General features: G+C 51.3%; 1 protein-coding gene across 8 annotated transcripts in view; it reads left to right on the top strand.

The window, feature by feature from the left end:
• TNRC6C (trinucleotide repeat containing adaptor 6C) overlaps positions 1-15,614 on the top strand; it is a 115,969-nt gene that overhangs the window by 1,242 nt on the left and 99,113 nt on the right. The window lies entirely within an intron of this gene.

The following is a 15,614-nucleotide window of genomic DNA, read 5'->3' as shown; positions in this document are numbered from 1 at the left end:
GAGCCGCCCGCCTGGCGGGCTCCATTGTGCAGCCGGGGCGCGCGGGCCGGGGCAGGCGGTCAGTGGCGGCGATGCTGGGCGAGGCGTGTGCGTCTCTGACCCTCGCGGGGCGCTTGGCCTGCGCGTTGCCGCCTGCCTTTGGAATTGAGCGGTTTCGGAGGTCAGCGGGGGCCGGTGTGCAGGGTGCGGGGCTGCTGCACTGATTCGTGGGTCGCAGACTCCCCTCGGCCCTGCGTGGAGGGATAAACGATGGGCACCTTCGGGGCGTCCGCGTTACTCCAGAGCGGCGGCGGCGGCGGTGGCGCTGGCCTTGAACCCCTCAGCCTTGGTGGGGAAAGTGAGATTTAAATGACAGTTGCGTTATCTGAATTCATCTTCTTGTTAATGTTTGCAGACCGAGCGAGGGTCTGGACAGCTGTGACTCTACCCTGAAAGGGTTTGCAGATGTCTATATGGACATTTTTAATATTTGTGTTTGCATAGCTGAAAATTCTTAGTCTGGTCTGTTTTTCTTTCGCATGTTGGATCGTGAGAAATGTATGCAGCTCAGCGGTTATGCGTAAGACGTGGATACGTCTGTCTGTACACACAGACTGAATCTCTGTCATAGGGATCTATTCTGACGTCCTGGCCCTAGCCGTTCACTCCCACCCCAGTCTGACGTTGCCGGAGAGGTGCAGGATTCAGTTAGCTGGATGCTGAGGCTGTGGTAGGCTCGATCCCAGCATCTCCGCTGTTTTCTGGCGGTAGCAGGCGGAGGTGCATGCAAGTGTTGGTTTTCCTTTTCACAGTGTTTATTTTTTTCAAGTAGCATACAGTTGAACACTTTAGCAAAGATTATTTTGTAACAGTCTTAGACTTCCTTGGCTGAGGAATTTGGAGTACATAGTCACTGAGAGTGGGGGTTATGAGCAAAAACTGTTTGATTTTATGTTTCGTGATTAAATAAAAGCAAGCAGTGGCGCAGGGAGCCTTGGGGCTGTGAGTGCCCCTGCTGCTCACCACCGTCTTTTTGTCGGGCCCAGCTTTCCTGAGACAAGCCGGGGGCCTTCCCGGTGCTGGCTCGGGTGTGTTGCCGCCGGCCGGAGGGGGCCAGCTTTCCTCAGGGGAGGGCACTTGGAACTGGGAGGAAGCGGAATAGAACTCCCGCGGCGTGGCTGAGCGGGGCCCTGCGTGCACACCTGGCCCTTGCTCGCGTGATGTTTTAAGAAGCTGACTGGTGGAAGCTCCCTTATCTGTCCACTGTCTGACCTGGCGCGTGGTGTCGGTGACGTTTCTCCCACCAACGTTTGGAGGTTCAGGAGTCATTTGCAAGACTTGGTGGGTCCCTCTCGCCCCTCCGTGCAGGAACTGGAGCCGGTAGGTTGCAGGCTCAGGTTGGAGGACCACTTACCTCTGGGTCAGGGCTTGCTGTACAATCTGAGAATATTTTATAAGAGGGAAGAGCCTGCTTGCGAAGTCTGAGACTGTCCACTTATCATTTACAGTGTGTGAGACAAATAAGACTTGAGGTTGCAGCAAGCAAAGATTACTTGCCAGGCAACTGAATCCCAAAGGGACGCGTGAGGAAAGGGGGGAGGAGACGCGGACCATCGACCGTGGGAGACGTCCTGGGACCCGGGGTGGTGGAGGGAGCAGCGGGCAGGCAGGGAGGAGCCCAGCCACTTGGTTTTCCTTGACTGAAATCCTCTGACTTCTTCCGTGTGACTTTGAGACTCCCCAGGGTTCTTAACCGTGCACTCAAGTGACGCCGGCACAGCACCGGCCGGAGCCTCTCCCGGGTGGCCCCCCTTCCCCCGGGAAGGCCGTATCGTTTGAGATATCTGACATCTGATTTTGTTTGAAGACGTCGTTAATTTGAGTACAGAGAGCAGAATCTCAACTGAGAACTGGCCAGTATTTTTTTCTGATGGATTTTCCAAGTTTTCTTGCTTTCAGCTCATCTATGAATATCTAAATTTTTACAGATTAACATTTAAATAGTTGTACAGACACAGGGATAACATTCTGTATAAAATAATATACAAAAAGCTTTCTATAAATAGGCTTTAGTACAATAAAGATATTCCCATTTATACATTTCCAGCTGTGCACAGCTTTTCAGGACTATGTAGGTTATTTGTGAGAAATAACTAATATTGAGTAGAATTGTGCCTGCATGCATGTGCTAACCATGCTGAAACTGAGAAATAGAGTTCTTTTTTAAAAAAGTTTATTATCTGAGAGGCAGAGTTAGAGAGAGAGAGAGAGGAAGAAACGGAGAGAGAGGTCTTCCATCCATTGGTTCACTCCCCAAATGACTGCAACAGCCAGAGCTGCGCTGATCCAAAGCCAGGAGCTTCTTCTGGGTCTCCCATGTGGGTGCAGGGGCCCAAGCACTTGGGCCATCTTCCACTGCTTTCCCAGGCCACAGCAGAGAGCTGGATCAGAAGTAGAGCATCCAGGACTCAAACCAGCACCCGTTTGGGATGCCGGCACTGCAGGCAGAGGTTTAGCCTACTATGCCACAGCACTGGCCCCGAGAAATACATAATTCTTGCCCAGAGAACATGTTTGAAGAACTCAGAATAATTGTAGAAGTTTGTGTGTATAGATCATGCATTCAAACCGTAAGCTTGTTAAACGATAATAGAGTGTGTATTTTTTAGTTCTGCAATACTAGAAATGGATTCTTGACCTCAGGTGTTTTCAGAGAATTACGAAGGTATTTCAGGGTGGAGAACCGTTTGCTAGGACTGCGTTCTCCCCCTGAGCCCTGGGAAGACCACAGGGCTGTGCACAGAGCTGTGGCGTCGGGGCCTGCCGCCTGAGATGTGCGCCACCGTGAGACACACACCGCCGTGAGACACACCGCCGCTGCGGCGCAGCTGGTTGTCGCGCCCTCCTCTGCTCGCTGTGCGGCCACGGCAGAGGCCAGGGCTTTGGAGAGTTCCAGCTGTGTGCAGGGCCCTCGGTTTCTAGGATGTGATGATGGTTCAGAATGGGCAAAATGTAGCCTCCTAACTGTGTGCCTCTCGTGGGCCGGCAGATCTTAATGTTTGCTCCAGGAAAGAGAATGGACGTGTGCATCCCATACTCTCCCTCCTTACTGGCCCCTTGTTGCCCCGGGAGGCGGCCTCCCTGAGGATGCATCTATGGCCCTGGGCCCAGGGAGTCTGGAGTTCTGTCTCCCAGAGCTGCAGGTGCTTGGTCTCCACTGGCCTCCCATGAGTTGTCCTGATACAACAGACTGTGAACACTTTCCTCACCAGTGAGAGTCAGCGTGTGGGGACCCAGCAGCGTGGCAGGGAGCACACAGCGGTTTCCGTGGTCCACGTCAGTCCGGACGCTCCCTCGGGCCTTCAGAATGCAGACCCTGAGCAGCACTGTGCTCTGTTTTTTAAAGATTTATTTATTTATTTATTTGAAAGATAGAGTTATAGAGAGGCAGAGAGAGGGATCCTCCATCTGCTGGCCCCAATGGCCAGAACTGCGCCAACCCGAAATCAAGAACTCCTTCTGGGTCTCCCATGCAGGTGCTTTCCCAGGCCCTAGCAGGGAGCTGGATCAGAAGTGGAGCAGCCGGGTCTCAAAGTGGCACCCACTCGGGATGCGGCTCTGCAGGTGGCGGCTCTACCCACGTTGCCCCGGCCCCGGCCCCGGCCCCGGCCCCTACTCTTGATCTGGAGGCTCTGCTGGACTCTGAGGTAGTTTGAGGACAGCAGGCACCGAGTCGGCTCACTGCCAGCTGCCCTTTGCCACGAGCCTCCGCCAGAGGGGCTGTTGGGGGCGTGTGCTTTGTTTGATCATTGTGTGTGTCTGGTCTGGCTTGTTTACAATATGATCTCTCAGAACTGAAGTCGCTTGCCGGATTTGAGCTTGGCAAAGGTACTGTTTACTTTTTATTCCCAAGGATAATGTCTTTTTAATTACTCTTGTAATAAGCTAGGGAAACCTAAGTTAAATGGTGACTGGGAGTTCAGCTAGGACCCGAGCTGGGAATGGCGGTGAGGCGCATTGGGTCTCCTTCCGGGAAAGGCGTCCGCCGCGGAGGGGCTCGGAGATGCTCCGGGGAAGGCGTCCGCCGCCGAGTGGGTCGTGACTCCGGGAAGGGCGTGCAGCGTTGCTCGCTGGGTCGTGGTATGTTTTCTCACACTGCGCGTGTAACCTGAAATGCTGAGGGTCGCAGGAGTGTGGAGGGAGGGTGTTGTTTGCGAGGCTATGGGCTGGCACTTTAAAGGAGGCTTTTCTAGTAGGGAAGCGCGGTGGGGAAGAAGGTGATGGCCATGTGGGCGCAAGTACCCCGGAGTCACTGAGGGCCGTCGTGAGGTGGCGCTCGGGGCGCATCCTCCCAGGTAACCAGAGCTCTGCTGGAGACGCTCTCCCAGAGGCACAGCCGTGCTGGAGCGACTGCTGCGAGATGCCGCCAGGGTGTGAGCTCCCACCTGCTAGTCCTCACGGCGCTCCGCCAAGTGGCTGCTTTTATTGTTCCCATTTTACAGATGAGCAGACAGAGGCACAGAGACACGGAATTTCACAAGACGCTAGCTCGTGGAAGTGGGTTACTTGGGTTACTTGAATAGCTTCTTGGTCAGCCTCTTCCCTGCTGGCTGCTGCACGGAGCCAGCCGCGAGGGCTCACCGGTGCTTTCTAGGACGGCTGTGTATCAGCTCACCCCTCCCTCAGCAGCACCTTATACGGCAGGTGCTGTTGCTGGGTCCATCTTAGAGACAGGGACGCTGCAGCTGGCGAAGGCGAGTACTCTCCCCGGTCAGAGCCTTGGGAGACGTGCCGGGGCCTCTGCTGCCCGAGCTCCTGGTCAGCGCCAGGGCTCACCGTCTGCCCACCCCTCAGAGACTGCCTTCTCTGTGCGGCGCCCTGGCAGAAAAGACGTGCTCCCCTGCCCTGCCAGTGACAGTGAGACACGGGCGCCGCGCGAGGTTTTTAAAGAGAGAGCAGTTAAATGTTGTGAAGGAAACACGGACGCAAATAAGAAGTGAACACAAATTCGAGGTGCAGGGTCACTGTGCAGCCACAAACCGTGTATCCCCTTTAAGGATTCCTGTCAGGCCGTCGGGTGCTCGGAGAAGTCCAGCACAAGAAACACGTGTCCCCTTATTGGCCCAGGAGCTCCAAACTGACGTGGCCACCAAGCATCATTTTCCCGTCACACTGCCTTTCAGTTCAGTGAGACGGGCTGGGAAGCAGGTTTGGGGAGAGTGCCCAGGCGTTCAGAAGAGGGGCAGGGCCTGTGTTGTCCAGACTTCATCTGAGACGGGTCCTGAGAGTTGGTAGAGTTTGCTTGGGTGGAAGGAGACATTCTTGGAGAACATTCTGGACAGGGCCTGCACAGTGGCTGGGACTGGTAGGGCTCAGGATATGGAATAGATGAGTGCGGAGGCCTCACTGTGGTGGGAGCCTGGCTGCTTGTGTTGACGCTAACGCTTAGAGGTGGAACCGGGATTCTTTGGCTGGTTGGAAGCTGTTGATGATTGATGACGTGAACTTGACTTCTGGGCTTCTAGTCTAGAAGCTGCGGCGAGCAGAGACACGGTGTGAAAACCACGGCTGTTGTAGCCATGTGTGTGCGGTGACCCAAGCTTGGACAAGCGTAATGGCAGGACGGGAGACCTGAAAAGGTGTGAGGAAGGGCAGGAAGACAGAATAACAGAAGTGGTTGACGTGGGTTGAAGGAGAGGCTGGAAGACTTCCTGCTCCTCCCAGAAGGCGCTTCGGATCCCGGGAGGGCCAGCATCCCGTCCCCCAGCTGCGCTGCTTCCAGTTCAGACCCCTGCCGCTGCGCCTGGGAAGGCAGCAGAAGATGGCCCAAGAGCTGGGTCCCTGCCACCGTGTGAGGCGTGCACAGAGCTCCAGACTCCCGGCTTCAGCCATCTGGGGAGTAAACTAGTGGATGGAAATTTGATTTCTCTCTCTTCAGTCTTTCCTTCAAAGAAATAAATCTCTAAAATAAAAACCAAAGTCGTGTAAAAGCTAATGTTGGGGCCGGCGCTGTAGCACAGCAGGTTAAAGCCCGGACCGTGGCGCCGGCATCCCACACGGGTGCCAGTTCAAGTCCCGGCTGCTCCACTTCCCATCCAGCTCTCTGCTGTGGCCTGGGAAAGCAGGAGAAGATGGCCCAAGTCCCTGGGCCCCTGAACCCATGTGGGAGACCCGGAAGAAGCTCCTGGCTCCTGGCTTCAGATCAGCTCAGCTGCGGCCATTGCGGCCAATTGGGGAGTGAACCAGCGGGTAGAAGACCTCTCTCTCTCTCTCTCTCTCTCTCTCTCTCTCTGGCTCTGCCTCTCTCTAACTCTTTCAGATAAATAAAATGAATCTTAAGCGTGTCTGCTTCAGCTGCTGCTCCTGGAAAGATGGCGACATACAGGCAGCAGTTCCAGCGGAGTCCACCCTGTGCCGTGGTGCTCTGGGGCAGACTTGACGCAGCCGAAATCCAAACGTGTGGTCAGAGGGTTGGCTGTTAGTTATGGTGAACGCTCTGAGTGAAATCGTTTCTCAGTACAACCGCCCGTAACAGAATTCTTAACTCAGACTTGGGAGAACAGCCCTAAATATGTTGTAAACTCTATGGGTATAAGATACTGACAGAAAAGAAAACAAAAATCCTTGAGTATTCCAAAGACACATGAGACCAGATTGTAATATAAAAATAATATAAATAGTGTAGCAACTTAGTTATGTTGAAGAGACTAGAGCTTTTTAAAGGTTAAGTGAATTTAATAGCTACCTTAGTAGTAGATTCTTTTTAGAGAAAAAGAATGAAATAACAATCTTTTTTCTCCAAAGAAGGGAGCAGAGAAGTTTTAAAACAGATAAAAATATTTGTTTGTCCCCAGTCGGGATGAGTAAGAATCTTGCCACCTGTTGTCTTTGTGTGACTTGTGCGTTGGTACTCTGTAGACTGAGCATTACTTACCATCACCATTCATCTCACACACCAGCATAGTCCATTACAGATTAATTCTTTGCAGAAAACATTGATTCTAGGGGCAGACATAGTGGTGCAGCAGGCTAAGCCACTGCTTGGGACTCCTTCATCACACATCGGAGGGCTGGGTACAGTCCCGGTTCCTCTGCTTCTGGTCTGGCTTCCTGCCAATGTGCCTGGGCAGGCAGGAGATTGTGGTTCAAGTCCTTGTGTCCCTGTACCCACACGGGAGACCCGGATGGAGTTCTCGGCTTCAACCTGGCAGACGTTGGGGGAGTGAAGCAGCAGATAGAGGATCTCTCCCTCTCCCTCTCTCTCTCTCTGTTTCCACCCCCTCTGTCACTCTGTCTTTCAGGTAGATAGATAGCTACATAGAGAGAGAGATCTGTTTTTAAAAAAATTACTTACTCCTTAGATGTGAGTTACTTGTTAGTAGGGATAAAAATGCAATCCCTACAGCATCTGTGGTATCTTGTCTTTTTTTTTTTTTAATTTGCAAACCAGACTTATTGCTCACAGTTCCGGAGGCCGAGAATTCAAGGTCGAGGCACACCCAGAGGTGGTGTCTGGAGCGCACTGCTTGGTCACAGCTGCAGGTGTTGAGGTCAAAATCAGCAGTTCTACTTCGGATCATGTGTTTCTTTAGAAGGCTGCTTCCACAGATGACCCTGGCGGGGGGCGGGGTGGGGGCTGGGAACTGAACACAGAATCTAGGGTAATGACCAGGGGCTCCGAGGGCCCAGCATTTGAGATGAGTCCACCCTCGCCTTGTCCTCGGGCTCCTGGCTCCACGGTTCTGTGGCTCTCCACAGGAATGATCGGCTGTTTTCCCTGGAGGCCCCTCGGCACTATTTGTCGTTGTCACCAACTGCATCATGAAGAATTCAAGTCTGGTATTTCTTTAAAAAAAAAAAAAAAAAAAAAAAAAAAAGATTTATTTATTTGAAAGAGTTACAGGGACCGGCGCTGTGGCACAGAGGGTTAATGCCCTGGCCTGAAGCCGGGTTCAAGACCCAGCTGCTCCTCTTCCGATCCAGCTCCCTGCTATGGCCTGGGAAGGCAGTGGAAGATGACCCAAGTCCTTGGGCCCCTGCACCCATGTGGGAGACCTGGAAGAAGCTCCTGGCTCCTGGCTTCGGATTGGCACAGCCATTGCGGCTATCTGGGGAATGAACCAACGGATGGAAGACCTCTCTCCCTCTCCCTCTTCTTCTCCCTCTTCCTCTCCCTCCCCCCTCCCTCTGTGTAACTCTGACTTTCAAATAAGTAAATAAATCTTAAAAAAAAAAAAGTTACAGAGAGGCAGAGAGAGAGAGAGAGGTCTTCCATCCACTGGTTCACTCCCCAATTGGCTGCAATGGCTGGAGCTGCACCGATCTGAAGCCAGGAGCTTCTCTGGGTCTCCCACGCGGGTGCAGGGACCCAAGGACTTGGGCCATCTTCTACTGCTTTCCCAGGTCATAGCAGAGAACTGGATCGGAAGTGGAGCAGCACCGGCCCCCATCTGGTATTTCTTACAGGTGTTTTTAAGTGTGGTAGGTAAATTACAAAATAATTCCTGATTTTTCAGTCACAGCTTTGATGATGATCTTTAGATACTAGCCCTTTGGATACTGCCCATAGTGTTGTGACTAATGGGGTCATTGTGGTCAGGCAAGAGCACCTGGTGAGCATATATTAGCCTAGTATTCTATTCTCCTTGAGGGAGGACTCTATGGAAATTTTAAGGATTCATTTATTTACTTGAAAGGGGGTGAGGGCCATCTTCCATCTGCTTGTTCACTCCTCAGATGCCGGCAACAGTCAGGTCTGAGCCAGGCCTAAGCCAGGAGCCACCTGGGTGGCCAGAGTCCATCTTTCTCTGCCTTCCACGCTCATTGGCAGGAAGCTGACTTGGAGGCAAAGCAGCGGGACTGTAACTGGTGCTCTGATACCAGTGGCATCATGGTGACTTAACCCACTGTGCCACAATGCTAGTCCCCTAAATGACCACGTTTGGGTTAAGGAGAGCCTATCAAAATGTTTGTTGTCTAACTTGTGCTTTTTCAACTGAGTTTTGAATTAGTGAACATTGATTTCAGAGTTCAGCTTTAGAAGCAGTCAGTTGGTGTTTATTTGTTCACTCCCACAACCTCCCACCACACGCATCTTTTTCTTCACTCCCCTGAAGCTGCGTGAGGCCGTAGGGTACACGGCCTGCTCTCGTTCATCCTGGGGATTGCGTTGCCGAGCCTGTGGCCCTGAGGTGTCTGTCCACACTTCACAATAGCAGTGGTCTGTGCATTTAACTGAAAGGTGGAGACAGGCAGTGAGAGAGCTTCCATCTGCTGGTTCCCTTCCTAATGCACAACAGCTGGAGCCGGGTCAGGCCAAAGCCAGGTCCCCCGCGTGGGTGGCAGGGACCCACTGCTGAACCACTGGGTGCGCATTAGCAGGAAGCCTGCAGTGGGACAGAGCTGGGACCTGGACGTAGGTCCTGTGCTGTGGGGTGCTGGTACCCCACGCAGTGGCTTAGCCGCTGCACTGAACAGCTACTCCTTGTGTTTTGTCCACTCCTTGCTCACCTTGGAAAACCCGATGCATGGTTTATTTTTTCTCTCATTTTTGACTCTGGCATCAAGAATGCAGCTTCGGCAGCAGTGTCTGCGAGACAGACAGATTTCATAGATTACTTCTTTTCTGCCAAAACAGTTTTTCTTTTGCATTATTTGAAGTTAATGTTACCAAAAATTAAGCCCATTTAGAGGAATTATGGTTTTAATCCAAATGATAGAAAGTGGGAAGCTATTTCTATGGAAAATAAAAATCTGTGTCACTTGGAACTAGGTTGCGTTAGTTAACGTGGGGGGGGGTGGCAATAAGCCTCGCTGGGTGGTGGGAGCAGAGTGGGAGTGGGAGATAACTGTCTCCGGAGCCAGTTCAGCCACTTCCTGTTCTCCGCAAACCTTGGCTGGGAAGCAGTCTCCCTCCCTTGGCCCCTCTGTGCACTGTGTCTTTCTTAGGGCTCTTCAGCGTGTGGCGGGACAGAGTGTTGTGAGCCCCTGAACATGCACCTGCTCTGTGATTAGCATATGCGGAACCTCAGAGAGTTTGTGGAAAAAATGATTGAAAGATATTTATTTGATACAAAAAACTTTTTAAGTACTCTTATATATGTTTTATTTCATTATTTGGTTAGAAGAGTAATATATTTTCTTCTTTGTGTGTGTGTATAAGATGTATTCATTTATTTGAAAGGCAGGGAAAGACAGGGAGAGAGAATCCACTGGTTCTCTCCAGATGCCCACAGCTGGGTCAGGCCAAAGCCAGGGAGCTGGGAGCTCCATCCGGGTCTCCCACATGGCGGCAGGAGCCCAAGTACTTGGGCCTCATTGTCTCCTTGGCACATTAGCTGAAGTTGGGTTGGAAACATGGAGTAGCTGGGACTTGAACTGGGCCATCTGATATGGGACACGGGCTCCCAACTGTTGCTGCAATGCCTGCCTCACTTCTTGGCTTTTGTGTTGTAATTTACAGAAGAGATATGTTAAATAACTGAGATTAGTAGAGAGGTATATAGATAAGGGAAAAAATAGGTGGGGAGAGTAGAACTCTTGTTTTAGTAACATAAGCAGTTTAATTAATGTTAGGAAGCCAGCACCCTGGGGTGGCGGGTCAAGCAGCTGCCTGAGCTGCCAGCATTCCATATGGGCGCTGGTTCATATCCCAGTTGCTCTCCACTTCTGAGCCGGCTCCCTGCTAATGGCCTGGAAAAGCAGCGGAAGATGGTCCCAGTGCTTGGGCCCCTGTCACCCATGTGGGAGACCCAAATGAAGCTCCTGGCCTCTGGCTTTGACCTGGCCCAATTCTGGTCATTGAAGTCACTTGAAGAGTGACCCAGTGGATGGGAGACCTCTCTCTGTCTTTCCTTCTTTTTCTGTACCTCTTTTAAATAACAAAATAAATATTTTTAAGAAAGTTATAACTTTAGTGAACATATGTTACCTAACTTTAATGTATCCATAGTGAAAATGTCTATCCAAAAACTGCCTCTTGAATTTATCCCCTAAGTTAATCTATTTTTTTTGAAAGTTTTATTTATTTTCACTACATTTGAAAGATAGAGAACTCCCATCTGCTGTTTCCCTCCCCCAAGGGCTGGGGCCGGGCCAAGCCAGAGCTGGGAACCTGGAGCTCATTCCGGATCTCCCACGTGGTGTCAGGGACCCTGCGGCGTGAGCGTGCTGCCTCCTCCCAGAATGTGCATCAGCAGGAGGCTGGATCAGAAAGAGAGGAGCCAGGACTGCAACATCAGAAAGAGAGGAGCCAGGACTCCAACGAGGCACCCGGATGTGGGGCACAAGCATCCCAGGCAGCATGCTAACGGAGTTTATTACTGCATTCACTAGTCCTAGGCATGGCCCGCTGCTGCGTGACGTTTGTGTCACACCTGGGCTTACAGATCTTGGGTAGGTTTCTAGCCTTGCCAGGGTGAATTCTTAGTTTCCTGAAGTACCTGACATCAAACCAGCCTCCTTCCTAACTTCCCTTGTGTAAACTTCTCTGGTCTGTGGACTCCTTTGGTGACCTCACACAGTCCCGTGACTTTTAATGCCACCAGGGACAGTTATTGTGTCACAGCTATGGAACTCTGCCTGGGGTGCCAGCATCCCACACCCCAGTGCCTGATCTGGCTTCCTGCTAAGGTGCACCCTGGGAGTCGGCAGCTGATGGCTCAAGTATTTGGGTCTCTGACAACCCACGTTGGGATACCCATATGGGGTCCCTGGCTCCTTGGTTCCGCCTAGCCCAGACCCTGCTGTTGCAGGCATTTGGGGAGTGAGCCAGTTTTCTCTCTCTCCCTCCCTCACTTGCCCCGACCCTGCATGCACACGCACTCTGCTTTCAAACAAATAAAAATTATTTAAAATGCCGTATACATATACTGAAACTCTTGAGTTTTTTTTTTTTTTATTTTATTTTTTTATTTTTTTGACAGGCAGAGTGGACAGTGAGAGAGAGAGACAGAGAGAAAGGTCTTCCTTTGCCGTTGGTTCACCCTCCAATGGCCGCCGCGGCCGGCGCGCTGCGGCCGGCGCACCGCGCTGATCCGATGGCAGGAGCCAGGAGTCAGGTGCTTTTCCTGGTCTCCCATGGGGTGCAGGGCCCAAGCACCTGGGCCATCCTCCACTGCACTCCCTGGCCACAGCAGAGGGCTGGCCTGGAAGAGGGGCAACCAGGACAGAATCCGGCGCCCCGACCGGGACTAGAACCCGGTGTGCCGGCGCCGCTAGGCGGAGGATTAGCCTAGTGAGCCGCGGCGCCGGCCTTGAGTTTTTATAATCAACCTGGACCGCTCCCTAGACTCAGCATCGCGTGGCCAGTTCCTGTTCCGCATTTTAGGGGGCTGTTCAGTGGCATTTCCACTCTGTCCGTGCCCCACATCTGAGCTTGCACCGCTCTCTACCAAAGCGCAGCCATCCTTACGGTTGTTACAGTCAAGATCTTGGTCTCACTTGATGTTCATATTTCTCTACATGTACAGTCCATCAGGAATTAAAGAAGGGATTCCTGAGTAACCCACAGGTCAAAGAAGGACTCACAGGGAAAATTAGAAAATGACTTGAATGGAATTAGAAAAGAGAGCATATCAAAATTCATGTGATGTAGCTGAACTGGACTAGAGGAGGGAAGTGTAGCACTGTTAGAAAAGGAGAAAGATCTTGGGGCTGGCGCTGTGTAGTGGGTTAAGCGTCTGCCTGTGGCGTCAGCATCTGGTATGGGTGCCAGTTCTAGTCCCGGCTGCTCCACTTTGATCCAGCTCCCTGCTGATGGCCTGGGAGAGCAGTGGAAGATGGCCCAAGTGTTTGGGCCCCTGCAACCAAGTGGGAAACCTGGAAGAAGCGCCTGGCTCCTGGCTTTGGATCGGCACATCTCTGGCTGTTGAGGCATTTGAGGGGTGAACCAGTGGACGGAATACCAACCTCTCTTATCTCTCCCTCTTTATGTCTGTGACTTTGCCTCACAAATAAATAAATAAATCTTTTAAAAAAGAAAAAGAAAAGGAGAAAGATCTCAAATCATTCACTTAAGCTGCTGTTTTATGAATCCAAAAATGGAAGAACTAAACTATATCAAGGAAAGAAAGGAAATGAAGGTGAAGGTGGAAATCAATGAAAGAAATATAAAAACAGGCCGGCGCCGCAGCTCACTAGGCTAATCCTCTGCCTGCGGCGCCGGCACCCTAGGTTCTAGTCCCAGTTGGGGTGCCGGTTCTGTCTTCTTCCAGGCCAGCTCTCTGCTGTGGCCTGGGAGGGCAGTGGAGGATGGCCCAAGTGCTTGGGCCCAGCACCCACATGGGAGACCAGGAGGAAGCCCCTGACTCCTGGCTTCGGATCGGTGCAGCATGCCAGCTGTAGCGGCCATTTGGGGGTGAACCAACGGAAAAGGAAGACCTTTCTATTTCTCTCTCTCTCTCTCTCTCTGTCTCTCTCTAACTCTGCCTGTCCAAAAATAAATAAATAAAAAGTTTAAAAAATATAAAAACAGCTGATCAATCAAACCAAAAGCTGGTGAATTGCTCGACTGACCAAGACAGAAGTCGCAAACCCCAAATCAAGACTGGAAGAGGTCCCGCCATGCTGTTCTGGCTGGAGGTCTTTGGTTCTTTAAAAAAAAAAAAAAAAAAAAAAAAAAGACTGAAAGAGAACCTGACTGCTGATTTTTTTTTTTTTTTTTGACAGGCGGAGTGGACAGTAAGAGAGACAGAGAGAAAGGTCTTCCTTTGCCGTTGGTTCACCCTCCAATGGCCGCTGCAGCCAGTGCACCGCGCTGATCTGAAGCCAGGAGCCAGGTGCTTCTCCTGGTCTCCCATGAGGTGCAGGGCCCAAGCCGCGGCGCCGGTCCTGACTGCTGATCTTAAAGAAACTAAAGTAGAGCCGGCGCCGTGGCTCAATAGGCTAATCCTCCACCTTGCGGCGCTGGCACAACGGGTTCTAGTCCCGGTTGGGGCGCCGGATTCTGTCCCGGTTGCCCCTCTTCCAGGCCAGCTCTCTGCTATGGCCAGGGAGTGCAGTGGAGGATGGCCCAGGTGCTTGGGCCCTGCACTCCATGGGAGACCAGGAAAAGCACCTGGATCCTGGCTCCTGCCATCGGATCAGCGCGGTGCGCCGGCTGCAGCGGCGGCCATTGGAGGGTGAACCAACGGCAAAGGAAGACCTTTCTCTCTCTGTCTCTCTCTCTCACTGTCCACTCTGCCTGTCAAAAAAAAAAAAAAAAAAAAAAAAAAAGAAACTAAAGTAGATACTATAAACATTATGCCAACAAATTAGATAATTTAGGTTGAATTACAGATTCTTAGATAAATTACCGAAACTGACCCTAGAAAAATAGAAAATTTTTGTGGGAATTGGATGAGTAACTTAAAGTCTTCCCACAGAGAGAAGCTCAGGGCATCTGTCTTCATTGGTGAATCCTGTCAACCATTCAAAGACCATCACAGACAGTTCTGGAAATACAGGAGGTGGGAACACATCGTATCTGATTGTATGAGGCCTGTTACCAGGGCGCCAAAGCCAAAGCCATCCCAAGTCCATAACCTGTAGTCCAGTATCCCTTCAGAATACAGAAGCAAACATGTTCAATAAAATAATAGGGAGCCAAGTCCAGCATCATAGAAAAAGGATTCTATAGCTTGACCAGGTGGGATTTATCCCGGAACTGGAAGATTGGATTAACATCTTAAAATCTTAATGTAACAAAATCTAGTGTGGTGGCACAGCGGGTTAAACTGCCGCTCTCAACATCACCCTCCCATATCAGAGCTCTGGTTTGCGTTCCAGCCGCTCTGTTTCTGATCCAGCTCTGGCTAATGTGGGGGGGGGGGCAGGGAATGGAGGCCCAGGTGGTCAGAGCCCTGCCATCCTCGTGGGAGACCCAGCTAGATCGCTGACTCTTGACTTTAGCCCGGACCAGACCCAGCCGTTGCAGCCACTAGAGGAGTAAACCAGCAGAAGGAAGATCCCCCCCCCAAATAAAAAAATCTTTAAAAAAAGAAAGATATAAAATCTGTTCATTTAGTTTGCTATAGTAATAAAGCACACAGCCACGTGATCATCAGCTCAGTAGACGCAAAAGAAGCAAACTCAGCATAGCAGATGCACTTGTGGGAGGGAGTGTCTTCCACTGATAGGGATATAGATGGAAACATGCAGAACACATAGGCTAGTTTCATTTATAAAAAATTTATTTATTTGAAAGGCAGAGTTGCAGAGAGGCAGAGGTAAAAAGAAAGAGGTCTTCCATCCTCTGGTTCACTCCCCAACTGACCACAACGACCGGAGCTGCGCTGATCTGAAGCCAGGAGCCAGGAGCTTCTTCCGGGTCTCCCACGTGGGTGCAGGGGCCCAAGGACATGGGCCATCTTCCACTGCTTCCCCAGGCCACAGCAGAGAGCTGAATCTGAAATGGAGCAGCCATGACTGGATCCAGTGCCCATATGGGACGCCAGCACTGCAGACAGCGGCTTTACCTGATATGCCACAGCCAGCCCCAAGTAGGTTAATTTCATACTTAAGGATGAACCACTCAATACCTCCTCTTAAAATTGAGAATAAGGAAAGAAAGTAAGTTACCTTCGATTCAACATTGTACTGGAATTGAAGGCCTGTGCAATCTGCTAAGAAAAATAATTTTAGAAAAGTATCTATGG

The sequence above is a fragment of the Oryctolagus cuniculus genome, chromosome 17 (genome assembly GCF_051225735.1).
Source record: "Oryctolagus cuniculus isolate XC-2025 breed Fujian yellow rabbit chromosome 17, ASM5122573v1, whole genome shotgun sequence".
NCBI lineage: Eukaryota > Metazoa > Chordata > Mammalia > Lagomorpha > Leporidae > Oryctolagus > Oryctolagus cuniculus.
The sequence above is the reverse complement of the archived record's forward strand: the minus strand, read 5'-3'. Positions and strand labels throughout refer to the sequence as shown.